This window comes from Panthera tigris, chromosome C1, assembly GCF_018350195.1.
Source record: "Panthera tigris isolate Pti1 chromosome C1, P.tigris_Pti1_mat1.1, whole genome shotgun sequence".
NCBI classification, from domain to species: domain Eukaryota; kingdom Metazoa; phylum Chordata; class Mammalia; order Carnivora; family Felidae; genus Panthera; species Panthera tigris.
The window spans coordinates 31899559-31927076 of NC_056667.1; the positions used below are offsets into that span (position 1 = coordinate 31899559).

Genomic DNA, 27518 nt, shown 5'->3' on the forward strand with positions numbered 1-27518 from the left:
CTCCTTTTTGAATTCTATTTTGGTTTTCCTATAGTACATAATTATTTCTTCAGAAGGGGTGAATGAATAATAGTAAATTTTCTTTGTTCTTCCTTAGCAGAAAACATCTTGGATTTGTTTTCATACTTGATAGTCTGGCTGATGTAGAATTTTAGGTTTGAAACAATCCAGAAACATTGAGAATTCTGTTTTCATTTTGTAATTTAGAAATGCCACAAGGATGTATATCTTTTTCGTGTTTTCTGCTTACTACTGGGTGGGTCTTTTTATAGTTTGAGGACTCAGGTCCTTCTGTAGCTCTGGAAAATATTTTGAAATTATATCTTTAATTATTTCATTACCTCTGTTGCCTCTTTTATCTAGTCTAGAGTGTTTATAAGTATTAGGTCATGTATTTTCTCATATTTTGTATCTCTTTGTGTTTCCACTCTATTTTCTAGGGGATTTCTTTGATTTTATCTTCATGTTTCTAATTTTCAAGGATAATTTCTTTTTATTTGATTGCTTCTTTTCAATAGAAATCTACTCTTATTTTATAAAAGCAAATTTCTTTTGGATCTCTCTGAGGATACAATCTAGGATTCTTTTAAAGTTCCTCTCTGTTCCTACATTCTCTCACTTTCCTCCAGGATGAGTTGTTTTGGCTTTTTATCTTTCTCTTTCTCATACTTTTGGTTTGCCTCAAAGGTGATCCATGATGATCATTTCAGATTTATACATTTAAAATTAGGTAGCCTAATATATTCAGGAGACTGGTATGAGTTTCCTTCATGGCTGTGTAGGTGTGCATTCAAAATGGACCTTCCCCTGGAAAGGAGGCTGTCGGCAGCTCTGTGTCAGTGAGACAGCAGGAGGGGTTTGCTCACTGTAGGGGGGTCCTGTTAGAAAGAATGAGGGGACCACACATAGGCAGGCTGGGGACTCTCATGACTGCTAAAGTAAGGTAGACTTTATTCTGTGTATGAAGTGTTTTAATATATTTCTTTGCTGAGCAGGCCTACCTCATTGTCTTTTCTTTCTTTTCCCCTTCCCACGACCATTGCAAAGATTTAGTTCTGTTCTGCTTCACTCAACCCCTACATAGTCATTTCTCTTGTATCAGTTACCTAGTGCCACATAACAAAACACCCCACAGCTTCATGTCTTAAAACAACAATTTGTTATTTCTTGTGATTCTATGGGTTTCCTGGGCTCATTCTTTTACTCCATGTGGTATTGATTAGACCCACTCATGTTGCTGCACTCGGCGGGCAGCTGGGCTGTGTTGGAAGGCCCAGAAGACTTCACTTTCATGTCTGGGGCCTTGGTGCTGGCTATCTGCTAAAACATCTAGTTTCTCGGGGCACCTGGGTGGCTCAGTAGGTTGAGCGTCCAACTTTGGCTCAGGTCATGATCTCACGGTTTGTGAGTTCGAGCCCCGCATCAGGCTCTGTGCTGACAGCTCAGAGCCTGGAGCCTGCTTTGGATTCTGTGTCTACCTCTCTCTTTGCCTGTCCCCTGCTTACATGCTCTCTCTCTCTCTCTCACTCTCTCTGTCTCTCAAAAATAAATAAACATTAAACATTAAAAAAAAAAAAAAACAAGAAAAACATCTAGTTTCTCCAACAGGTGGGATCTTTCTCCACATGGATTTTTATCCTCCAGAACGTCTTTCTCCAGAATAGGGTGGACTTTCTTACAGAATGGTGGTCCCATTCTAAGGGGGAGTGTTCTAAGCAGACAAGCCCTGGTAATTTCAGCAGACTTGCTAATGTCCCATTGGCCAAAACAGGTTACAATGTCAAGTCCAAACCCAATGTGTAGGGAATCCCACAAGGATCTGACTATCGAGAGGGGTTGTTCATTGACACCAATGTGTCAGTTTACCATACCTCCTAAGGTAGATCTTTCATGTTGTTTAGAAGGCAGTCCACCAGGCTTCTGTGTCAGGAGCAAAAGCCCAGCCAGTCATTCTGTACACATCGGGAGAGAAAGAGACTGCTGCCTGTTTATTCAATAGTTCTTTGCCTGATGTCTACAGCATGGCCTGCTCCCTGCTCCCTAAACTGGGAGTCTCCCCAAGATTCTGTTGGAGAGAACAGCTTACATCTCCTTAGTCAATTTCTTCATGCTGATTTAACCACTCTGGTTTTCTCCATAAATTGGATTCTATCTGCTTTTTGTCTTCTAGAAAGTCTTCAAATTTCTCTGTTCTCCTGGAGCCATGATTTCTCATTTTCTTGGGCAGATATGAATATATTCTTTTTATGTGCCTTTCTATTATTTCAGCGAAATTTGATGAAGGGAAGGGTTTGTATGTATTTCAAACATCATCTCGAAGCACACGGAAAAAGCAAAAGAGTTTAAAGTTTATCCTTTTAGTAAGAGGAAAAGAACGTAGTGGGATTCCTGTCCCGGTAGGTAGGGGTGCACCCGTGTGGCAGGAACGCGGAAGAGGGGTGGTGGTTAGACCAGAGGACAGTCTTGCAGTTTGCCAGTTCTGAGATGGTGGCCTTGCTGGCACTCTTCTTCCTCGGGAATCCAGGTTGATGAGTTACCGCTGACCATTTTTGTTCAAGCACCATCTGGGTCTCTGATGGCCTTTGAAACTGGCCTTTTAGTGGATCTAGTTCAGACTCCTCGGTTTGCAGTTTCGGAAACAAGGCACAGAGATGGGAACAAAGGTCACCCCACATATCAGCAGCACAACTGGGGTTCAAACCCGTGCCTCCTGCCACAGAATCCTGCGGTCTTTCCACCACGTGCTTCCCTGCATCTCACCCCCATCTGCACCTCGGAGCGTCCCTCAGAGAAGCCCAGGGTCTTACTGTCAGCCACGAGACCAGGCAGTACCCCCACCCCAGGATACCCAGAGATGAAGGATTTGGGGCTATAGGTGCCCCAAATGAGACAGATGTCTGTCTGGCCCTTCCTCCCAAAAGGCAATCATTTGAGCTGGAGATGACAGCCGCGTTTGGATCATAGATTCTCCTTCTCCCTCCAGCGCCCTCTCTCCCCTACTCAGTTATCTATTTACCTATCTATTTACGTGAGCCTTTTTTTTTCCCAATGAATTACGTCTGCAAGGCAGTAAAATGTTATGTATTTGCAAGGCCCATAATCTTTAAAAGCCCAGTGATGCCAGCTCCAGACAGCAGCGAGCTCCCTCCAGTATGTTAATAGATAGTATTAGGGCAATAATGAAAACACTTGAGACAAGTAAGCTCCTATCAAAAGCTGAGTAATAGGGCTTCGCCGAGTGAATCACAATGCAGAAGAGATTAAGACGTCTGCCGTTGTGCAGTGTCTATTCAGACTAACAGCTGCTCCGTTTCTGATTAAAATGGGGTTGGGGAGACCTTTCCGAGCAAGTCCCCTTTTCATCCTGCCTTGTCCTCACCCTTTCCACCTCCACCTCCACACACGGGCACCTTCATTTGCACTCAGCCGCAGGCATTCACACACATGCACACACACACACACACACACACACACACACCCCTCAGAACAGAGTCACAAACACACGTTGCGTCACACACAGAGCCGCAGCCACACACACAGCCATCAGCGCTGACACGCAGCCACACTGATGCATCCACGCACGCAAACACAGCCACATCCTCGTGCATAGGCACACATGCGACCACCTCGCACACACTCACCGCCTCAGCCAGTCTCTGACACGCACATCATTATTATGATCTGTCACCAACACGGTCTCATATATGCGTGAGATGGCAACCTGTCACACACACACTCTTCGGTCACAACCAGACACTCGGAGACAACCTGACCAGAGTCACAGGACGCACACATACCTGGCAGGTCACGTACAGCCCTAGCAAGCCGTTTGTGTGCAGATTCACACTTGTGATCACGGTTAGTCGCACACACACAGCCCTTCATTGGCAGGCCATCAGGAGCACTGCTACCCACATCCAGTCACTGTCAGAGACATGCACACATGGTCACGCTGACACGTGACCACAGCCCAGGCACATAGGGAAGGAAGTGATGCCTTTCCTTACACATACAGGGCTGGTCTGCATCCCTGCCAACCCCCAGCCGTGAGCATGCAGTATAATTCACAGATACATCCGGGCACACACGCAGCCCTAGGCACCCCTCTGCACGCCCCTTCAGAGAGTGACCCAAGAGGCAAGACTCAACTACGAGCTCAAGGGATGGCCTCTGAGATGGTTCGGAGGCCTCCCGAGAAAATCCTCAGGGGCCAGGTATCAGGGTCTCCATTTTCCAGTCCCTGCAACGCTGTCTCACCACGGGGGAGATGGAACTGTTTCCGTGGAGTCTCACAGCATAGAACTTGACCTTGAGTGGACCTGCAGATTTAGACGTAGGAAAACTCAGAGCTGTGCAAGCAGAAATGGCTGCTTCAGGAAGGAGTGAGCGCTCCGTCAGTGGAGGTATGCCCATGGAGGCTGGACAGCCACTTGGTAAGGGTGATGAAGAGGGACTCCTGCATGGCACAGGGGTGAACTCGATGCCCTGCAGGTCCATTCCAATCCCCATCCTGGGCCCCGACGTGCTTTGTGTCCTCTTTTCACACCCCTGCCCCATTAACGACTCCCTTCTTCACCCCACTCTTCAGATAGGAGAAGCCAGCAGTCTTGACCTTCCACTTCTCCCTTTACATGATTTCTTCCAAGATCATCTTTCAGTTGATGCTTTCTTTCCATCTCTGTCCCTAAATGTCTGAGACCCGAACTCTAGGCCCAGGGGCAGAGACAGGTGTACTTAAGCCAGCAGTTATTCAGGGACTCAACTTCTACGTTATTCCGAGAGACCTGGCAGGGCCTTTGGAGACTGACCTGGGCATCTCCTGATTGAAAGGCATTAGGTCACCAGAACTGGGCAGCTAGAAGGATCTTTACTAGGCGGCTGATCAGTCCCAGGGCCAGGCTTTGAAAGCATATGAGGACTTCCACTGGGCTGCAGCCGGCGGCCGCAACTCACCACCCGCCCAGCGTCCTCTCCCCAGGCACCCATCTCCACCCTGGCGGGGGGGGGGGGGGGGGGCATCTCGCTATACCTTTCTCCCCAAGCACACCGCCACCCACCCCCCCAACACTGGGATGCCTTCCCCCCTTGCTCCCAGCGATACCTGCATTTGTCCAAAACCCACCCACCCACCCTGCAGGCACCATGCAGCCTCAGGAGCCCTGGGCTAGAATCAATCCTTTCCCCATTCTTCCTCCCACAGTCATTGTTTTTCTCTGCGAGGACGTGTACCATCTGTCTTCTGCTCAAGGGGCGGGGTTAGGCAGAGGGCTCCTGCTGCTCAAGGGGGTGGGGCAGGAGCTGACTGGACAGGCCCAGGAGCCAGGAAGGGGAACTAGTCCCTCAAAGTGTAGATAGAGCCAAGGGCATAGTTGGGAAAACAACTCTCAGGTTCAACTACGGTGTGATTGGGGCATGGGGACTGAGCCTGAAGGGGCTGGCTACACTGGGGTCTGGTGGGTCAAGTTACTTCAAGTAGAGGAGTTTATTATATGGCCCAGAGACACCTCATACAAAGGAATAAGGACCGCAGCAGGACTGGCATGGGAACAGGGTCAGATTAAGCTAGACGTGTCTGGGACTCTGGCCAGGGGCTCTATTGGGGTCTGCGTCCCACCTTTAGGAGCCTGTATGGATGGCTGCCTTGAAGAGTCAGAGCTTATGCAGAACCCAAGGGTCATATCCATAGGGTGATACCCCAAACAAGAGAATTAAGAGCCGCGGTCAGTACCAGAAACCCAAACCAAGATGGCCTGGAGGAGCCCTTCAGAAGTAAGGTAATCTTTTTATGGAGCCTGGTAAAATCTGTATCCCAGGAGTTTGTCTGGGTATTTAAAGGAGCCACAAAATGTCAGCACTTACCTCTAACTATCCTGCATCTGGGCCATCCATCCACTTGTGTCTCTCTCCTATTAGATGGAGAACCTCCCCAGGAAAGACCACGTCTTATGTCTTCGGGTTCTCCCCTCTGGCTTTGCATAGTGCCTGGCACGTAACACATTCCCGGTGACATTTCAGTTTTGCCTCTGCTTCTGAATCTGGGGTCTGGACTTGACCTCCAGGCCCCACATAGCTGCTACCACCTGATTTACCTGCAGCGGGTCTCCTTCTAGTTCCCAGGAACAATCCTGCCCGACCTGAAGCTGGAAGGATCTAGAGCCTCCAATTTGGCCTTTGGTTGCTTGAGCCCAAGTTGTGTTGGCTTTGCTTAACTGGCATCATCTCATTTGCTGTTCACGAGGCCAGATCCTATCCCAGAACCCATCTGACATCACAGTTCTAGTTGGAATTTCAGCGTATTCCCTGTTTATTCATCCAACCAACATTTACTCCCCATCGCCAGTGGCCAGCTGTCCCCAGTCTTCATCTCCCCAGAGCTGACATTGCTCTAAAACCAGTGATCACATCCTCCTTCTGAAACGCTTCCTTTATTTACCTTCTAGGGCACCACCCTGGCTTGGCTCGTCTCTTCCTCTGCTCGGGGTCCGTCGTTAGTTACCCCCACCATCTCCCCAGCTTCTTAGTGATGCATTGCTCCAAGTGTTGTCCTCTTACCTCTTCTTTTTGCCTGCCCTCACTTCCCAAGGGACCTGCTCCAAGCTCGAGGTTTTAAAACCCCTTTATGGGCTGACCACTGTCAAGCCTCGGGTGTGTTTCTTCAGCCCACATCTCTGCCCTGAACCCTCCCTGCTTGCTCAACATTTCCACCCGGATGTCTGTTAGCCTCGCAAACTTTAAACAAACTCCTGATTACCACCTCCAACCTTCCGTCCCCATAGTCTACTCGAACTTGATACATAGTGACAGTCACTCAGCCCCAAGACCTTGGGGTCATCTCTCAACTCCTGCTCAGACTCAGTATGAACCGCCCTCATCTCTTGCCTGGATCACGGCAGTGGCCTCAGACTGCTCTCCCTGCTTCTGCCCTTGTCCCCACCCGAGGTGCTGGCCCCCTGCTGGGTTCTGACCTACCCCTCTGACCCCTCCGCACCTCACCCTGTCCCTTGTGTCGTCCCCAACTCTTTGTTGCCAAGAGCCTGGCTCCTCTTCCTCCTATTCGAACTTCCGGGTGCTGACATCATCTGAGAAGCAACAGAGAGGACACTTGTGCTCCTGCCCCCTCTTTTCCGTTGGCCTTCTATCACCTCAGTCCCTACATTCTTAGTGCCCGTGCTTAGCGGTCCTGAGCAAAGAAGACCAGGCCTCAGTCCGGTCCCTTGACCAACACCTTGGACCTAACATCAGGACGGGGGCCCTGAGAGGTTGGAACGTTTCTTTGGTGCAAAGCCCTTATATTCCCCCATCTCCTTTAATCTTCAGGTGATCCTGGGAGGCAGGAGTAATTTCCCCTTCCTCTGGGGGGTGGGGGGGCAGGAGAAAAGAGAACCTGCTTGACCACAGCTACACAGCTAGTCAAGATTTGAACCCAAGTCTTCTGACCCCAGGGCTCCTGCTTCTTCCACCTCTAGTGTCCTTAGAGATCAAGTCACCCTCCTCTCTTCCCTCTCAGCCCTGTATCACACTTCTAGAAGGGAGCCCTGAAATCCAGAGGTGGGGAGTGTCTTTCCCAGGGTCACAGACTCAGTGACTGAGCCCAGAGGGGTCCCCAGCTAACCCAGAGCCAGTGGGGGGACCCACACCCCAAGGCCAGGCCCTTCTCCCTTGGGCTCAGCCTGAGGTCCAGAGGCCTAAATAGCACAAGCGATGTTGTCTCCCTCCTCGGGGAGGGGAAGGCAGTGGCAGCAGTTGTGGCGGGCGGAGAGAAATTTCCCCTTTCTGTAGATTGGATCAGTCACTCTCAGAATTGATGGCAACGGCTTCATCACGAAGATCTAATGCTTTAATTATGTTGTGACATGACCTGACACGGGGGTGGCATTTGATGGATTCTCTGGTGTCATCAGCGTGGCCCTGACATAGGAAAGTGGCAGAAGGCAGGGGGGTGGGGGAGGAGGAAGGGCTCCCAGTGGGAGACAAGTCCTCTCAGGTCCCTCCACCTTTCCCTGCTCCTCATCTCCCGGGGCAGCTCCAGCAGCAGTGGGAGAGGGCAGAACAGCTTCTGTGTAGGAGAGGGTTGATGTGCCCTCTGGGATGGACTGGATCGTGGGGGGGGGGGGGCGGTGCCCACGCGAGTGCATGTGTGTGTGTGTCTGTGTGAGCGTGTGCTTAGATACACAGGGACAGGTCTGAACAGGTGAGAAGATTCGGACCCATGTTGTAGAAGCAACAGCTGAATTGCTGTCTGGCCTGTAAAGAAGGTCTAGAAGGTGAAGCGTGGGGGTGGGGCACGGGGCTGGTCCACAGGAGTAGACGCGCTCATGCAGTCTTGGAGGGCAGGGATGGGACCAGTGGAGGGACTCATGCCGGGCCACAGTGTAGACCGCCCTGGGAGCCAGTGAGCAACTCGTCCCTGGCAAAGGCTGCCAGGGCTCGTGCGGAGGGCATTCCTTCCCCTGGGGGACACCTTACAACTAATGGCCTCTGGGGCTAGGATTCCCTGTATCTGTGGGCGAGCCACTGAGTGTGTTTCTCTCCTTGTTTTACTGTCAGGGCTTTGTAGTGCCCTCAGTGTGGCAAGAATAAGAAGCAAAGCTGCTCCCCTCAGCCCAAGTTCTTTGTCAGGATGCTAGGTTGTGCAGCCCCTGCTCTGCTCCTGCGGCCGGGGCTCTTCCTCCCCAAGCTGGACAGTCCCACTTTTCAGCGAGAGTGGAGGCTGGCAGGGGAAGGGGGTGGGGATGCCCACCGGCGGGGTCCACCCCGGGTCAGGGGCCCTGCCAGTCTGTCCTCATGACCACCTGTGACCAGGAGCGGGTGGTTAGCCCCGCCTTACAGGGGATGCTAGAGAAGCTCAGAGACATGGAGTTGCCTGCCCAGGGCTACCTGACCAGGAAGGGGTGGATCAGATTGGATTTGGCAAATGCTTGTGAAGTGGCCCCTGCGTGGCAGACCCTGGAGAAAAAGCCGCAGATCCGAACCGCAGTCTCTGCCCTTGAGAAGCACAATGCCTGCCCACAGCTCCCTCTCCTTCAGATGTCCCTGCTCTTTCCACTGCTCCGCTCTGCCCTGGCTGGGGGCTTGGGGATGGCAGCCCAGAGTGGGGAGGGCGGGAGAGCTAGAGAAGGTGTCAGGGGACTGGGGCCTGGTTCGGGATGCTTCAGTCGCCAGCCCTGCCGTGGAGAAAGCAGAGGTGGAGAAGTCACAGAATGGAGGGGCCTCCCGAGCTCTCTTCAGTACTATCCTCCCCATCCTACCTCACCCCATCCCCTCGTGGGGCAGAAGGAGAAACCAAGGCCGCTAGAGAAGAAGAGAGAGGCCCAGGGTCACTCCGTGTGTTAGCACAGGAGTCAAGATCATGAACATGGGCTCCCGGGTCAAGGCTTGACCACATCGGTACCCAGGGGGCAGGGCTGCCAGGCCCGGCCATAAAAGGCTTCCGGGGGGAGCCTTGAGCTTCTTCTAGAAAGAGGAGTTAAAGAAAGTCTGGCCAGAGAGGAGATTCATGTCGGAGATGTCAAGATGGGGAGAGAGCGGGAGCTAAGGCTTGGCTGTTCTCTAAAATCCTGGATGCCCTGCAGGCTCTGAAGTGACACCTGAGGGAGACGTGAGAACAGAAGGACCTCGCAGATACGAGCGGAGCAGCAGTGTGTGAGTCCGGGCGTGGACAGAAGCAGGTGCTCACGCGTGCTGCCCAGAACCTGCAGTCCGGGGGCAGCGGTAAGACTCTGCAGAGCCCCGAAGTGTGGAGTCAAGGGTCTGCACGGGTGGGGGCTGCGAACAAGAGCTGGGTCAGAGAGGAGGTGCGGGTTCTCCCGGAGGAATCTGTGTCTGGATGTAACTGGTATTCTAGTGTGACTGTGGAGCCGCCATATGCCTTGGTGTGCCCTGCTAGGTGACCACTCCCCCGGGCTTAGCTGTGGCCAAGTATGGTTGGGTGTCCCTGTGTGAAGGTGTTAGCAGGTGCAGCCATGCAGCCATATCTGGTCAGGCTGGTTGGACACCTGTGCCTGTCTGACCTCCCTAGTCTGGTGTGTACTTGGAAGCAGCTGTGTGTTTAGTGAACGCAGCTCTAGGCATAGCCATGGCCCCTAACATAGCTCTGTGCCCCCTCGTAGCCACATTTGTGTGGAATTGTGCGGCCCTATTTGCGACTGTCTCTGAGGTAACCTTGGCCCTATGGCCTGGGGCTCTGGGCTGCTGGGGCTCTGTAGCTAGGCAGCCCCTCCATCACAAGACACTGTGTGTCTTCCTAAACCATCACCATCAGCTGGTTTCCAGCGCATGGGCAGGGAATCAACACCAAGACCACCTTGGGCAGGCCCAGACTCTTCTGCCCTTAGGCCCCTGGGCCCTTCCATGGCTTTTCTCAGATGGAGAGAAGGGCAAAGATGTCACTAAAACCCTCCCTACTAGGTCTCACGGGGAGGGGTCATAGAGCTATCTCCTCCGATGGCCTCATTTGGCAAATGGAGAAACTGAGGTTCAGACAGGAAGTAACCTGCCCCAGATCAAACCCCAGGATTATGTTCCAAACTTGAGATAAAGCTGAGAATACCAAATGTGGAAACCGCATTTCACAGGCTTTAACGTGCCCATTTGACAGATGGGTATGAACAGTGGGTATTAGAACTGTTCTGGCCTGGAATTCTGGTCCTGACTCCACACCCGATATGTGACCTTGGATCATTCATACCCTTCTCTGAGCTTCTTTTTCTCACCTATAAACTGAGAGGCTTGATGGGTTTGCTTTTTAAGTGCCCTGTTCTAGCATGGTCCATGATCAGTCCTGGAGGCTGGAGGTCAGTACGATCTGGGAGGTCGTGTGCACCTGTTGGGTGATCATTATTCAAAGCTTAATTATGGGTGAGTATTAAGCATAGCCCAGAGGGGACAGCTGTGAATTTGGGGTCACACAGTGAACTGGTGGCAATATCAGGATGAGAAGGAAGCTAGGCCTCCTGACCCCTCACCAACGCCCCCTCACTGCACCCCAGAGCTGCTCCCGGGACTCTCTGGGCCTATAGGTGTCAATGACTTCTTGACACAACCTCATGGACCTCCCCGAAGCTGTCTTGCCATTTCCTGAAGTCATATGCCTGGCATGTCCATGCCAGGCAGGTGCTGTGCTAGAGACTCTTCTTCCCATTCCCTTATTTAATCCTGGTGGGAGCCCATTTTACAGATGAGAAAGCTGAGGCTCGAAGGAGTTAAGAGATAATAATTGCTCATACTTTTGAGCCTTTCTTGACTGAATGCAAGACCCTTTGCTGGACACTCACTGAGATGAGGGGAGGGTGACAATCCAGCCTCCAAAATATCCCTCCCGAATAGCGCCAAGACCTGCATGGGATCTGCCAGCCTGATTTAGACAGCAATTTGCATACAATTTACCCGGAAAGCTGCACTGTGAAAAATATAATTACTTTTTTAATATTCTTGCTCTGATGCGAATGCTTACCGCCCGGTAATGAATTACTTGCTTAATGAAGATAAACCTGAATTGGAGATGCACTTTGGAGAGCTGCTGGGGCAGCCGACTTGAAGCCATCATTTGCAGCTGTTAATCTCTGAAATTGATGCCCTTGTTGGTAGGATCATAAATCGAGGGGAAAATCTATGAGCTCCAGCGCCTCCAGTAACTTACTCTGTGGCACTGGTGGAGTCACTCGGCCTCTCGGTGTCTCAGTTTCCTCATCTGTCCATCGTATGGGGGTATGATAGAATCGTAGAAATGCAGGCATGGAATGGGCCTTCATTCAAGAATGATCGAGCATCTACAGTGCGCCAGGTAAGAGCCAGAGGGAGGAAGCGATTTATTTTCAAAGACACACATAGACTGAGGGGCTTGGGAACCAAAACTGCGCAGCGTAACCACATCTCTGCTCACAGGTGCTATACCTGGATCCTTGCTCCTAAATGGACTCTAAGCTACCTCCCGGCTGCTGGTGATGGAAGAGAGCACCAGGTAGGAGTCAGATCCTCATAGGAGGAAAAAAACCCTGTGGTCTGGTGTGGCCACTGGAAACTGACTGTTCTTGTACCTGATGCTGGCCATTTCCGGGGGCCAATCAGAGCCGAGGCCAAGACTCCCAAGTCCCCCTTCACAGCAGTTTCTCAACACATACACCCAGGTGAGGGCTGAGGGTTCCAGGATAAGTCCCCAGCTTAGTAAATACGTATTTACCTCCTTGTATGACAAGGTGTTATATAGGGTCTAGGGACATAATTATGAATAAGACCAACAAGTCACCGCCACAAAGACCCCAAATTCTAGAAAAGTGTGGCAACCACTTAGAAATAACGAGTCAACTAATAATAAAGATAATGTCAGATAGTGATAAATGCTATAAAATTTTTTAATAGATAATATGATGTAGAGCAATTGAGGAGTCTGTTGTTACTTGTTAGTCAAACAGACCTTCCTAAGGAGGGGACACCTGGGCTAAAATCTAAATAACACTAAGAAATCATCCTTGTGGGCACCCTGGCTGACTCAGTCGGTGGAGCATGTGACTCTTAATCTGTGTTGTGTGAGTTCGAGTCCCGCATTGGGTGCAGAGATTAACTAAATAAATAAGAAATCATCTTTGTAAATATCCAAAAAAAAATGTGGTTCCAAGTAAGATTTGAAAAGCAGGCAGAAGCCAGGTCACAAAAAGCCATATAAGTTATGGAGGGGATTTCAGATTTTATTCTTAGTGCAAGGGGAAGTCGTTGGATGTTTTCATAAGGGGAGTGAGATGATTTATTGACATTTTAATAGATCATTCTGTAAGAAAAAAAATAGAAAATCTGGATAGCTCTATATCTTTTTTCGATAGCTCTATATCTATTAAAGAAATTGAATTTATAATATAAAAATTTCCCACCCAGATGGTTTCACTGGTAAATTCTATCAAATATTTAAGGAATAAATAATACCAATTGTACACAAACTCTTTCAGAAACTAGACAAAAAAAGAACATACCCCAATTCTCCTATTGGTTATTTATTTCTGCACAACTATCCCTAAATGTAGTGGCTTAAAACAATACTTTATTATTATTATATCTCATGATTTAGACAGGCCACACAGTGGGGTTGGCTTGTCTATGCTCCACAATATCTGGGCCTCAGCTGGGCTGAGATGACTCAAATGTCTAGGGATTATAACAACTGGAAGCTAGCTTAGCAATGTTTCTCTCTCTCTCCATATGGCCTCTTGGTTAGCGTGGGTCCCCTTACAGCATGGTGGTCTCATTTGCTGCATGGCAGACTGGGGCTCTAGCTGTGAGCATTCCAAGAAGACTGGAAGAAGTTGCAAAGCTTCTCAGGACCTAGCTTTGGAAGGACACCTCTGTTGGTCAAGCAAGTGCTCAAGTCAGCACAAATTCAAAAAGAAGAGAATTAGGCTCCACCTCTCAATGGAAAGTAGCAAACAATTTGTGGCAGTCTTATAACCTAACACACCTCTGATGCCAAAACCTGACAAAGACATTACAAGAGAAGGAAATTATTGTGCAATATTACTCATAAAAAAAATGTAAAACTCCTTAAGAAAATATTATCAAATCAAGTCCAACAACATATATAAAAGAGAAAACATTATTACTAAGTGTGGTTTATTCTAGAAATGTAAGTTTAACAATACAAAAAAAATCAATCCATTTGGGGTGCCTGGGTGGCCTAGTGGGTTAAACGTCCAACTCTTGATTTCAGCTCAGGCCATAATGTTATGGTTAGTGGGATTGAGCCCCTCATTAGGCTCTGTGCTGACAGTGTGGAGCCTGCTTGGGATACTCTCTCTGCCTCTCTCTGCCCCTCACCCACTCATTCTCTCTCTCTCTCTCTCTCTCTCTCTCTCTCAAAATAAAGAAAATAAACATTTAAAAAAATCAATTTAATTCACCACATTAACAGAATAAAGAGGAAAAACCATAACATTGTCTCAATAGATGCAGTAGAAGTACATTTGACAAAATCCAACACCCATTTATGATAAAAAAAAAAAACCTCTTAGCAAACTAGGAATAGAAGGGATAAAGTATATCTATACTGAACTTAATACTATACTTACTAGCGAAAAAAAAATGAATGCTTTTCTCCACTTTAGGAACAAGGCAAAGATGCTTGCTTTCATTGCTTCTATTCAACATTGTACTGCAAATTCTAGCTAGCCAGTGCAATAAGGCAAGAAAAGGAAATAAAATGTATAAGGACTGGAAAGGAAGAAGTAAAACTGCTTTTATTTGTAATAGGGGATCCTTAAAACAACTACCAAGCTCATAAAAGAATTTGACATATTTGCAAGATACAAAGTCAGTATGCAAAAATTAATTGCATTTCTATATATCAACAGTAAGCAGCTGGAAAAGGGGAAATTAAAAAAACTTATTTATAATAGCATAAAAAGCACAAAATACTGGGAAAAATAGGAAAAATCATGCAAAAATCTCTAAACTAAATACTATAAATCAGTGTTGAAGAAGACCTAAATAAATGGACTGGTAGACTATGTTTATGGATTGAAAAGCTCAATATTAGTAAGATGTTCGTTGTGCCTAAATTGACCTATATGCTCACGGCAATCTCAGTCAAAGCCCAGTACGGTTTTTTGTTGCTGTTAAGATGACAAGATTATTCTAAAAGTTATGGGAACATTCACAGGAATTAAATAGCCAAGATAATTTTGAAAAAGTTTAAGGACTCACCCTAGCTGATCTAAAGAAATAGTTTATACATAACCCACTTTGGGTTATTGGTGTGGACCAGATGAGAGATGATGGGAACTGGGACTCTGGCGAGAGTAAAGGCGATGGAGAGAAATGGAAGTTTGGAGCTATATTTTGGAGATGGAGTCAGCACAGTGAGATCTGTAGATGATTGTAAGTGAGGAGTGACGGAAAGAGAAGAACTAAATGTAAGTTTTGCTTGAGCAACTGGGTCTTAATGGTGTGACTTAATGAGATGGGGAAAGTGGTGGAGAGAGATGGAATAGGAGAAGGGTTGAGTCTCTGTTCCATGTGTATTAAGTCCGAGAGACCCAGGAGGCCTATATGGGGAGGTTTCAAACAGGCTGTTAAATATATAGGTTTGGAGTTCTAGGGAGAGATCAAGAACTGGAAATACAAATTTTGGAGTCAGTGTAGAGATGACACATATGGGCCTGGGTGAGATCACCTAGCCTGGGGAAGTAGACAGAAGGAAGAGGAGGGAGGGCCAAAGATTATTCCTTGGAGCACTCTCACCTTCAGAGGGAAGAGAAGCAGTAAGGCCTAATTCAGGAGTCTGGAAAGAAAGGTGGGAGGACAGTCAGGAGAATGTGATGCAGGGAAAGTCACGGGGATCGGAGAGGGGAGACGAGAGACATGGGAGGGGAATAACTCAACATTGCTCCATATCTTCCATGTGCCAGGCACTGGCTTGGGACCTTCACGTGCGCTGTCTCAGGACAACCTTGTGCAGTAGGTATTGTTCCTGAGACTCAGATTGGTGAACTAACTTGTCCCAGTCTTATAAGCAGGAAGCGGGGAGCCCGGCTCTGCAGCCAGACCTGGCTTTGCAGTTCTTTCCACCAACCCCAAGCTGCTACCTTCTCCCGGTGCCTCCAGCAGGGGGTGCAAGACTAGGGGAAGGCGCTTAACGGTTCCTTGTCTGTAGATTGTTCATCTTTCAGGGTTATGAGGATAAAATGAGATAATCTGTGTTAAGCACCTGGTAGTGCTTGTTTAGCCCTTGCTAAACAGTGACGACTGCGGCTGTATGTGCAGAGCACAGAGGAGTCCTATGGTCAGTGAGACCACTGCCGGGGGAAGGGTGCGGGGGAAGGTTGTGACGGGCTTCAGGCTTCCTGGAGAAGATGCAGTGTGAGCTGAGGACTCCGCGGTTCCAAACACTGGTCTGTGATGAAGTTTCCAGTGGCTCCTGGACCAAATGAGAAAAAGGATGATGCAATAGGTTTTACGTAACGCCAAATGTGTTCCAATGTAAAGGATTGCTCTCTTTGTTTAATGTTTGTTTATTTATTTTTGAGAGAGCGCTCACGCAGGCACGCGAGAGTGCAGGGGAGGGGCAGAGAGAGAGAGGGCGAGAGAATCCCAAGCAAGCTCTGCAAGGTCAGCACGGAGCCTGATGCAGGGCTGGAACTCACGAACCTGTGAGATCATGACCTGAGCCAAGATCAAGCGTAGGACGCTTAACCGACCGAGCCACCCAGGCGAGAAAGGATTACACTTTCTCTTGAGATTGGCCTTCCTACTTCGTTGGTATTAAAGCACTCTTTTTGTGAAACCACGGTGGATAGAGAGTGGTAGTTATATTTTAAATATTGTTCCTGATGAAATGAAAACGTGGCAACCTTCTGTCATTCTCTGAACTTCCTTTTGAAGCTTTTAACTGGTTAATGAAATTCAAAACTATGAGAACCACTGACAGCTGGCGTGGAGAGGGCATTCTTGGCAGAGAGACCTGCATGTGCAAACACAAAGGTGCAGGGAAAAGCACAGTGTATTCTGGAACCGCAAACAAGTAGCAAGAGTAGCAGGGACACCTGAGGAGAGGGGTTTGCAGTGAGTCTGAACAAGGGATCAGAGGCCAAGTACTGGGGTGGGGTGGTCACCACGCTGAAATCCCCGCCCTCAACCTTTCAAAGGCCCAAAGTGACAGGGGAAGTCCCTCTGGCCTGAGCCTGAGCCCCAGGGCATCCCATGACCGTGCAGGATACGTGCGCGCGCGCGCGTGCGCATGTGGGCACGTGCACATGCGCACAAATCCTTGGTGAAGAAAGGAGTCTCGGAAGAGGGTAGCGTTAAGGACGAGAGGGGCCTGGCCTAATAAGTGAAGAGACACACAGGATGGAGAGAGAAACCAGGAAAGGCAGTGGGGAGAAAAGGAAGGAGAACCCCAGGACTATCTAAGTTGGGGGAGCAGAGACTGCATGTCTGGGCACAAGTGTGTGTGTGAGTGTGTGTGTCCCTGAGATCTTGCGTGTCTGTGTGTTTGTGCATTTGCACCCTACATAATGTGTCTTTCTTTCTTTCTTTCTTTCTTTCTTTCTTTCTTTCTTTCTTTTCTTTTCTTTTTTTTTTTTTAGATTTTTTGATGTTTATTTATCTTTGAGAGAGACAGAGCATGGGCAAGGGAGGGGCAGAGAGAGAAGGAGACACAGAATCCGAAGCGGGCTCCAGGCTCTGAGCTGGCAGCACATAGCCTGACACAGGGCTCGAACTCATGAACCGGGAGATCGTGACCTGAGCCGAATTCGGTCACTTAACCGACTGAGCCAACCAGGCGCCCCACATGTGCCTATTTCTTACACATGATACTTGAAGGTGGACCTGGGGGAGGGCAAGTCCTTGAACCCATGCCCTTGTCAGCCTTGAGAGCACTCCAGCTGGAGTGCGGGGGTGGGAGAGGCCCTGTGGGGCAGGGGTGGCCTTTCCAGAGCCCTGCTCTCAGCCTGGCTCTGTCGGTAGAGGCTCAGTTTGCCTGTCTGCAACGCTCTCCACCCCCCACCTCGGTGTCTCCCTCCGAGGCTGGTCTTGGGCTCCAGATGGCTCAGCTCACTGTGCCTGTGAGCAGACCGAGGTCAGCCTGGCCGCCCTCCTCAATGCCCACCTCCCCCCTGCCTCAGGTCCCCTCTTGCAGGTTTCTCCCGAGTCAGGCCTCTCTGATGGGGCTGGGTCTTGGAGAGCAGGTTTCCCCCTCAGTGCCTTGCCTTTGCCGCTTGGCCTCTTGGCCCACGTCCAGGAGCCTGCCAGGGGGAGTTCAGCAGAGAGAAAAAGTGGGGCAGGGTGGGCAGTTGTGTCTGGGCGTGATGAGGGTACCCCGTGAGTGTGTGTCCGTGTAAGTTGGAGCATGACAGGTGTATCCGTGAGCAAATGGCATGCCCGTGTCAGAGCGCCCCTGGCAACGCTGATGTGTGAGTGTGTGCAAGACAAGACTGTGTGTGAAAGTGGGGGGGGGGAGGGGCTGTGAGTACAAGCTCACATTTATCAAGCGCCCACTGTTAGTCAGGCCGGACGCTAAGTGCTTCGCTCAGATTATCTCATTTAATAAGTGTGACAGCGTGTGAGAGGGTGAGAGAGGGGCGCAGAGGGCGGGTGGCTGGAGTCCTCGCGCACTGCGCCCCAGCAGAGCCACCCAGGCAGGTGTGAAGCGGGCCTCAGGCCCGTCACCATATGGAGGCCGGCAGCAGGAGGGAAGAGGCTATTCCCTGGGGTCCAGCCCGGCTCCCGGTCCCGTCCTCAGCTCTTCCCAGGGATGGGCTGACTCCCTCCCGGGACAGAAGACTGCCTGGTTCTTGTGTTCCCTCCCACTGTGCTTAGCACGGGCTTAACCAGGTGCTTAACCGGCCCCTATTCTTCCATAGAGGGCGAGGCAGGCCCTTGGAAACGTCTGTGCATTGGTTCAGCCCGGTCCTTACTCTGTAAATGTCACATGAAGGGGAGGAGAAGCCCCATGGGTCAGAAGCCAGGCCTCACAAACAAAGGAAGGAGTGGCTGCAGCTGTCTGAGCTGAGCCAAAATGGCTAAGGTGCCATTAGACTCACCCGAGGCCTCAGAGGCCCCTTCTTTGGCCCATTGCTTTATCCCACTCCCGTTTGGGTCTCAGGTAAGTGAAGGTGCTTGGAAGTGAGCACTGGGGTCTCTTGTCACCCCGGTGGTAACACTGCAAGGATTTCTAGAGGAACAGTGACAGGAAGGAGGGGGAGGGAAGAGGGCGGAGGGAGGAAAACCATGGAGGTAAATGGAGTCTCTCCTGTCCCCTGCATCAACCACCCCGTGGGGGCAGGCCAGTTATTCAGAGACATGCTCTACAAGTATCAGAAGACCCAGAACAGCAGCCGTGGGGAGGGCTTCCGGGAGGAAGCTGGCGGCCCTGGAACACAGGATTGCCACAGGGAGGGGTCGGAACTGGGGGAATAGTTCCAGGAAGGGCCAGCAAGTACATTTGGGGGTCAAATGCACCTCCGAAAGAGCACGTCACTTCCCACCCCCTCCCTGAGATGGTAGTTTTCAGGAAATTACTAGTATTAGTTTATCATTTGTTGAGTATTTTGAGAGAAATACGATATTATTCCTGCATGAGGAAATCAAGTTTCAAAAAGGCAAAGGTCCTTGTCCAAAGCCTCACACAGAACCAGTGTCGGGATCTGAACCCAGGGCTCGGCTTCAAGCCTCGTGTACTGACCAACTCGTGTCACACTGCTGCCCACGTCTCAAGCCCACCCCTGCTAGGTCTCGGAAGTTGTGGCACCAGCACGGGCCAGGCTTTGGGGCTCAAAACCTCAGCGTCCCCTCCACCACCATTTCCAGCAGGTGCCAGATCCTGAGTATCCTTCCTCCTCAGGGTTGCAATCAGACGGCTGTGGATTCCGATCCCAGCTCCATCACTTGTCAGCTGGGTGATCCTGGGGAAGTCACTTAACCTCTCTGTGCCTCAGTTTTCTTTACTGAGGGAAAGAGAATGGCACTTAGAGGATTGTGGTGAGATTTTTTATAAGTTTATTTATTTATTTTGAGAGAGTGAGGGAGGGGCAGAGAGGGAAGAAGAGAGAGAATCCCAAGCAGGTTCCGCACTGTCAACGCAGAGCGCGGCTGTGGGCTTGAACTCCCGAGCCATGAGACCGTGACTTGAGCCAAAGTCAAGAGTGGGACACTCAACCGACTGAGCCACCCAGGCGCCCCAGGGCTGTAGGGAGATTTTAACCAGTGAATGCCTGTAAGGAACGGAGCACAATGTCCAGCATAATAGATACTCAGGAAACGTGAGCTATTTTTATTTCCACTAAACTACATGCTGTTCTTGTAACTGTCCTATACAGGGACCTGTCACTCCTGCCTCATACCTTGCAGATGAACAAGGCAGACTGGCCGGAAATTCCAGAATACATCATGCTACCTGCACCGGTCTGGCTCAGGCTACCGTAACAAAGCCCACAGGCTGGGGGCTTAAACAATGGAAATTTATTTCCTCACGGTTCTGGAGGCTAGAAGTCCAAGATCAATAAAAAGTGTTGGCAGGTTTGGTTTCTCTGAGGCCTCTCTCCTTAGCTTGCAGACACATGGCCTTTCCTCTGTGTGTCTTTTCCTGTCTCTTTGTGTGTCCAAATTTCTTCTTCTTATAAGGGAACCAGTCAGATTGGATTAGGGCCCACCCATATGACATCATTCAACCTTAATACTTCTTTAAAGGCCCTATCGCCAAATACAGCCACTTTCTGAGGTATTGGGGTTTAGCGCTCTAACATACAAATATTATGGGGGACACAGTTCAGCTCATAATATGACGTTCCTTTTCCGGGTGTTTGCTCGTGTTGCCTTTCTCTCTGCCTGGAACACTGTCCACATTCTCTCCTCCCATCCCCTGAAGACAGCCTCCTACTCATCGTCTAAAACTCAGAGCATCACCACCACCAAGAAGGCTTCCTGGCTAGACTGCTATCTCCTCTGGCCTCCCACAGCACCCTACCCATATCATGGCAGGCACCACACTCTAAGAACTGTCTTTTCATATTGCCTGTCTCCCCTGCTCAGGTAGATGTCTATTGTTTTGATCTGTACAGCATTTTCTCTGCTCCTTCCTCACATGGAAGAAATGACACTCCCACTGGTACCTCCCCTCCTCACGGCCTCATTTAACCTTTCACCTCCTCACAGGGCCCATCTCCCCGGTCACCCTGGGGGTTAGGGCTTCAAGACATGAATGAGGGCAGGAGGGACACAAACATTCAGTCCACAACAGTTGGTGAGAATGTGGAGGAATTAGGACTCTCATATCTTGTTGGTGGGAATGCAAAATGGGGCACCAAATCATGGTTCCTGCTGCTTGCCACTGGGATGAGCATGTGACTCCTTCCTTGAGCTTTTCGTCTGTGAATGCTGGGTGAGAAGATACTTCCATTTCCCCTGGGGTCCAGAACGATGTAAGCCTGGAGCTTTGTGTGGCCGTGCCCCACTCTCCTCCCACCACGAAGGGCCTCAGAGGAAACACCTACTGTGGGCCAGATTCTTGAATGAACTGTAAACATTTCATGTTTCATTTTCTAGTGTTTGGGATAAGTAACACATTGAAATGGTTCAAAAACTCAAAATAATATATAAAGCTATACAATGAGAGTGCTCAGTTTTATTCCTGTTCCTGACCCACCTCCGGCCACATGGCTAATCGCTTTATTTCCTGTAGATCCTTCAAATGGTTATTTATGGCAATATAAGCAAGTAACAATTTTATATGTGTGTGTGTGTGTGTGTGTGTGTGTGTGTATTATTGTCTCTCTCTTTTTTTAAAGCAGTGGCCTTTAGATCTGAAAGTCTGGGTTTCAGGCACACCACATTTTTTCCTGATGTTTGTTTGTTTGTTTGTTTGTTTATTTATTTGAGAGAGAGAGAGAGAGAGAGAGACAGAGCAAGCACAAGTGGGTGGGGGAGGGGCAGAGAGAGAGAGAGAGAGTGAGAGAAAGAGAGAGAAAACCTCAAGCAGGCTCTGCATTGTCAGCAACGAGCCCGATGTGGGGCTCGATCTCGCAAACCATGAGATCATGACCTGAGCTGAAATCAAGAGTCAGACACTAAACTGACTGAGCCACCCAGATGCCCCTCTCCGTCTTTCGTCAAAGAAAGAATACTATACACACATATACTATATCATATAGTATTATATATAGTTCTACACCTTGTTTGTTTTCCTTTACCAATATATTCTGGTATGCTTTCTATAAAGTACCCCGTGACCCTTCTCTTTTTTACAGCTGCATAATATTCCAACGTGGGAATGAACTACACAGTTCCTGATGATGAACACCAGGGTTATTTCCAATCTGTTGCAACCAATAGGCTGTGTAGGTATCGTTTTACATGAGTATAAGAATATACGTGGGCTTAATAATAAAATGATAAGCCAATTGAAAAAACTGGGCAAGGTATTTGAATATACATTCCTCTAAAGAAGATACACGAATGGCTGATAAGCACATGAAAAGATAGTCACCATTGTTAGCCATTAGGGAAACCCAAATCTAAACCACAATGAGATACCACATCCACGAGGATGGCAATAATCAAAAAGACAGACAATAACAAGTGTTGGTGTCTTAGCCTACTCAGGTTACTATGACAAAAAGACCACAGACTGGTTGGTTTAAACAACAGAAATTTATTTCTCGTAGCTCTAAAGGCCAAGAAGTCCAGGATTAAGGTGTTGGCCAATTGGTTTCTTGTGAGACTTCACTTTCTGGTTGTAAATGGCTGCCATGTCACTGTGTGCTCGATGGACTCTTTGTGCACGTTCAGAGAAAGGAGAGAGAGCTCTGCTGTCTCTTCTTATAAGGGCAGCGATCAGATTAGAGTTCCACCATTAGGACTTCATTTAAGCTTTCACCTCCTCACGGGCCCCATCTCCAAACAGAGCTGCACTGAGGGTTAGGGCTTCCGCATATGAATTTGGGAGGCATGAAAACATTCCGTCCATAATAGTTGGTGAGACTGTGGAGAAATTGGAACTCTAATACCTTGTTGGTGGGAATGCATAATGGTGCAACCACTTTGGAAAACAGTTTGGAAGTTGTTCGAAATGTTAAACATGGAGTTATCCTTTGACTCAGAAAGTCTACTCCTAGGTAGATATCCAAGAGAAATGAAAACATGTGTCCACGCAAAAACTTGTACGTGCATGTTCATAGCAGCATTATTCGTAACAGGCAAAAATAGAAACAATCCAAATGTTGGATTCATCAACCGGTGAATGGGTAAAGATGTGGTATATCCAGATAATGGAATATTATTAAGCAATAAAAGCAATGAAGTACTGATCCATGCTACAGTATAGATGAAACTTGAAAGCATTATGCTAAGTGAAGGAAGCCAGCCACAAAGGATGACATTTGTATGAATTCCATTTATATGAAATTTCCAGAATAAGCAAATCTGTGGAGAGAGAAATCAGATTCGTTGTTGTCTGGGGCTGAGGCAATTGGTAGGAAATTACGGGGATTGCTAATAGGTATGGAGTTTCTTCCAGGGGGGCGGGGGGGTAGAAATCTTTTAAAATAGGTTGTACCACTCTGTGAATAAACCAAAGTCATTATATTTTACAGGTTAAATGGGTGAATTGTGTGGTATCAGAATTATAACTTGAAAGAACTGTTGATATAAATAGAGTCCCAGAACTGCAACTGCTGGGCAAAAGGGTAAATGCATTTAAAATTTGATCAGTATTGACACATGTGGCTAGAAGGTTCTTACATTTTTCATTCTCACTAGCGATACATAAAAGTGCAAGGTGGGTACTATTATCTCTATTTTATACAAGAAACTGAGGCCTGGATAATCCAATATCACGCAATAAATAATATCCAAGATGTAATAAATCAGCTGGTGCTCTGTTGCATCTTACTTATTTGGTGTTTTTCCTTTTTTTCTAAAAAAATTTTTTTTTAACATTTATTTATTTTTGAGCGACAGAGACAGAGCACGAGTGGGGGAGGGGCAGAGAGAGAAAGGGAGACGCACAATCTGAAGCGGGCTCCAGGCTCTGAACTGTCAGCACAGAGCCCAACGTGGGGCTTGAACTCATGAACCTGAGCTGAAGTCAGGTGCTTAGCCGACTGAGCTACCCAGGTGCCCCCCATTTGGTGTTTTTCCAACAGTCATTTGATCTTCTAAAAACAAGAAGAATTTTTGATTGCATTGATTTTCTCTATGATTTTTCTGTTTTCTATATCATTGATTTATGCTCTGATGTTTGTTATTTCTTCTTTTCTGCTGACTTGGGCTTAATTTACTCTTCTTTTTCTAGTTCTTAAGGTAGAAGCTGATGACACTGATTTGAGACCTTTCTTGTTTTCTAATTCAGGTGTTTAGTCCTATAAACTTTTTCCTAAGTATGTTTCTTAGTGTCATTTCACAAATTCTGATATATTGTATTTTCATTCTCATGCAGTTGAAAATACTTTTTTTTTTAGAGAAAGGTCTTAAACTTTTTTTTGAACTTTTATTTATTTTTGAGAGACAGAGAGAGAGCATGAGCAGGGGATAGGCAGAGAGAGAGGGAGACACAGAATCTAAAGCAGGCTCCAGGCTCTGAGCTATCAGCACAGAGCCTGATGCAGGGCTCAAACCCACAAACTGGGAGATCATGACCTGAGCTGAAGTCGGATACTTAACCAACTGAGCCACCCAGGCACCCCAGTTCAAAATACTTTCTAATGTTCTTTATGATTTCTTCTTTGGCCCATGGGATATTTAGAAGTATGTTAATGAGTTTCCACATATTTAGGGGATTTTATAGATATCTTTTTATTATTGATTTCTAATTTAATTCTATTATAGTCAGAGAACATACTTTGTCTAATACTAAATTTATTAAAACTTGTTTTATGGTCTAGTTTGGTAAATGTTTTGTGTGCATTTTAATAAAGTATACTCTACTGTTGTTGGGTGAAGTGTTTTATAAATGTCAATTAGGCCAAGTTGGTTGACAGTGTTTATGCCTACTATATTCTTGCTGATTTCCTGCCTGTTTATTCTATTGATTACTGAGAAAGGAATATTGAAGTATCCCCATCTATAATTGTAGATTTTCTCATTTATCCTTGAAATTCTATCAGTTGTTGATAGAATTTAAATTTATACTTAAAGTAGTTTCTTGGGGTGGCTGGGTGGCTCAGTCGGTTGAGTGTCCAACTCTTGATTTTACCTCAGGTCATGATTCTAGGGCTGTGGGATTAAGCCTAGCATTGGACTTCATGCTGAGTGTGGAGCCTGCTTGAGATCCTTTCTCTCTCTGCCTCTGTCCTCTCTCCAACTCACACTCTCTTTCTCTCTAAAATAAAAATAATAATAATAAAATAAAGTAAGTTTCTTATAGGCAACATGTAATCAGATCTTGCTTTGGATAAACAGTCTGACAATCTTGGCCTTCTAATTATGTTTTTTTGACCATTTACAGTTAATGTGATTATTAATATGAATGGGTTTAAATCTACCTTGCTATTTATTTTCTCTTTGTCCCATGTGTTCCTCATTCCCCTTTTCCCTATTTTTCTGATTGTGTTTTTTTAAATATCATTTTATGTCCTTTATTGTTTTAATTGGCTATATATGTATATATTTCTTGGTGGTTACTTTGGGGTTTATAGTATACATCTTTAATTTATCCCAATCTATCTTCAAAAACTATTATACCACTTCATGTATGGAATAAGAATCCTATAAGAGTATGTGCTTTCATTTCCCCCAGCCTTTATGCTACTGTTGTCACACATTTTCCTTCTATATGTGTTATGAACCGAGAATACTCGTTATGTGTTTTTGCTTTAACCAAGAAATTATTTTTTTTATTTAAAAATTTTTTTTTAACGTTTATTTATTTTTGAGACAGAGAGAGATAATGTATGAACGGGGGAGGGTCAGAGAGAGAGGGAGACACAGAATGTGAAACAGGCTCCAGGCTCTGGGCTGTCAGCACAGAGCCCGACGCGGGGCTCGAACCCACGGACTGTGAGATCGTGACCTGAGCTGAAGTTGGACGCTCAGCCGACTGAGCCACCCAGGCGCCCCTAAATTATCTTTTAAATATATTTTTAAATAAGAAAAAAAGTATTTGATATTTTGCCCCATAGTTATCATTTCGGGAGGTCTTCCTTGTTTTGTGTAGATCCAGGTTTCTATCTGGTATTTTTCCTTTGGTCTCAAGGACTTCCTGTAGCATTTCTTACAATGCAGTTTTGATAATAATTATTATTTCAGCTTTTTTTTTAATCTTGGAAGAAGTCTTATTTCACCTTTGTTTTGAAATACATTTTCAGTGGGTACAGAATTCTAGATTGATGGGGGCTTTTTGTTTTATTTTTACATTCCATACTTTAAAGATGTTTTACCACTGTCTTCTGACTTGAATTGTTTCTGATGAGAAGCCTGCTGTCATTCTTATCTTCATTTCTTTGTATGTAATCCGTCTCTTTTTCTCTGGCTGTTTTCGGATTTTCTCCTCATCACTGGTTTTAAGCAATTTTACTATTACAAAGTTATAATAATAAACTTGCCTTTGTGAAGTTTTATTCATGTTTCCTATACTTGATGTTCTGTGAGATTTTTGATCCCCTGGTTTAGTTTTTATCAAATTTGAAAATTTTGACTATTATTTCTTCAAATATTTCTGCTCCCCTCCTCTTTTGGGGACTCCAGTTACAAATATATTAGGTCTCTTAGAGTTGTCCCACAGCTCATTGATGATCTGTCCATGTTTAAAAATTTTTTTTTTCTATATATATTTCATTTGGGATCTTTCTATTGCTATGTCTTCAAATGTACTAATCCTTTCATCTGTGCTATCAAATCTGTTATTAATCCTTATCAGTGTATTCTTCACCTCAGACACTGTATTTTTCATCTCTAGAACTTAAATTTGGCCTTCCTCCCTCCCCACACCCATCCCAGTATCCACGTAACGTGATCAGTCGTTACTTTAGCTTCCTGAGCATATGGAATATAGTTCTATTGTTTTAATATCCTTATATGCTAATTCTATCTTCTGTGTTATTTTGGGGTCTGTTTCTTTTTTCTTTTTTTTTTTAACGTTTATTTATTTTTGAGACAGAGAGAGACAGAGCATGAGCAAGGGAGGGGCAGAGAGAGAGGGAGACACAGAATCTGAAACAGGCTCCAGGCTCTGAGCTGTCAGCACAGAGCCCGACGCGGGGCTCAAACCCACGGACTGTGAGATCATGACCTGAGCCGAAGTCGGATGCTTAACCGACCGAGCCACCCAGGCGCCCCTTTGGGGTCTGTTTCTATTGATAAACTTCTCCTTATCAAGGATTGCATTTTCCTGATTTTTTTTTTTCATGTATGCTAGTTTTAGGTTGGATTCCAGACATTGTGAATTTTACCATGTGTGCTGGCCATTTTAATGTTCCTATAAATATCCTTGAGCTTTGTTCTAGGATGCAGTCAACTTACTTGATACTTGAAAAAGAGTTTGATTCTGTTGAGACTTGTGCTTCAACTTAGGTCCTTAGGCAGGACTATTACCTTTTTTTCCACTCCTGAAGCAATAGCCTTCTAAGGAATCAATTAGATGCCCCATGACTTACGAGGTTTTCACTCTGATTGGCAGGGATACAAACCGAATGGTCTTGTGTGTACTTTGCAAACTGTTTCCTCTGCTCCTTTGGGATGTTCTTTCCTCCAATTCTGATAGTTTCCTCACACACAAGTGCCGTTCAATATTCAGTTGAAGGCTTGAGGGGAACTCTCTGTAGATTTTTGAGGCTCTCTCTCTCTCTCTGCAAGGCTCTCTTCTCTGCAGTTCTCTGCCCAGTGAACTCTAGTTGCTTTGGCCTCCCCAGACTCCTTGCTCTATCTTCTTAATGCAGAGACAGCTGGGACCCCGCTCCCTGTGCTGCAGCCTGGAAACTCTCCCCAGGCAGAAGCTGGCAATCGTAGGGCTCACCTCATTAGTTTCTCCTCTCAGGGCTTGCTATTTTGTGCTGCCTGATGTTCAATGTCTGAAAACTGTTGTTTTGTATATTTTCTGTGGGTTT

General features: G+C 47.1%; 2 long non-coding RNA genes across 2 annotated transcripts in view; one reads left to right on the plus strand and one right to left on the minus strand.

The window, feature by feature from the left end:
• Positions 1 to 19986, plus strand: part of LOC122241273 — a 43944-nt gene extending 23958 nt beyond the window's left edge. The window contains exons 2-4 of the long non-coding RNA XR_006221317.1: positions 9573 to 9711; positions 11884 to 11959; positions 19800 to 19986. This is a non-coding gene — a long non-coding RNA (uncharacterized LOC122241273). The remainder of the gene's footprint in view (positions 1 to 9572; positions 9712 to 11883; positions 11960 to 19799) is intronic.
• Positions 2342 to 6506, minus strand: LOC102955586. Its single transcript, XR_444314.2, has 4 exons — positions 6090 to 6506; positions 5860 to 5982; positions 4258 to 4319; positions 2342 to 2618 (listed from the first exon to the last, which is right to left on the minus strand). It is a non-coding gene; the product is annotated as an uncharacterized LOC102955586 (long non-coding RNA).
• Positions 19987 to 27518: the final 7532 nt, after the last annotated feature.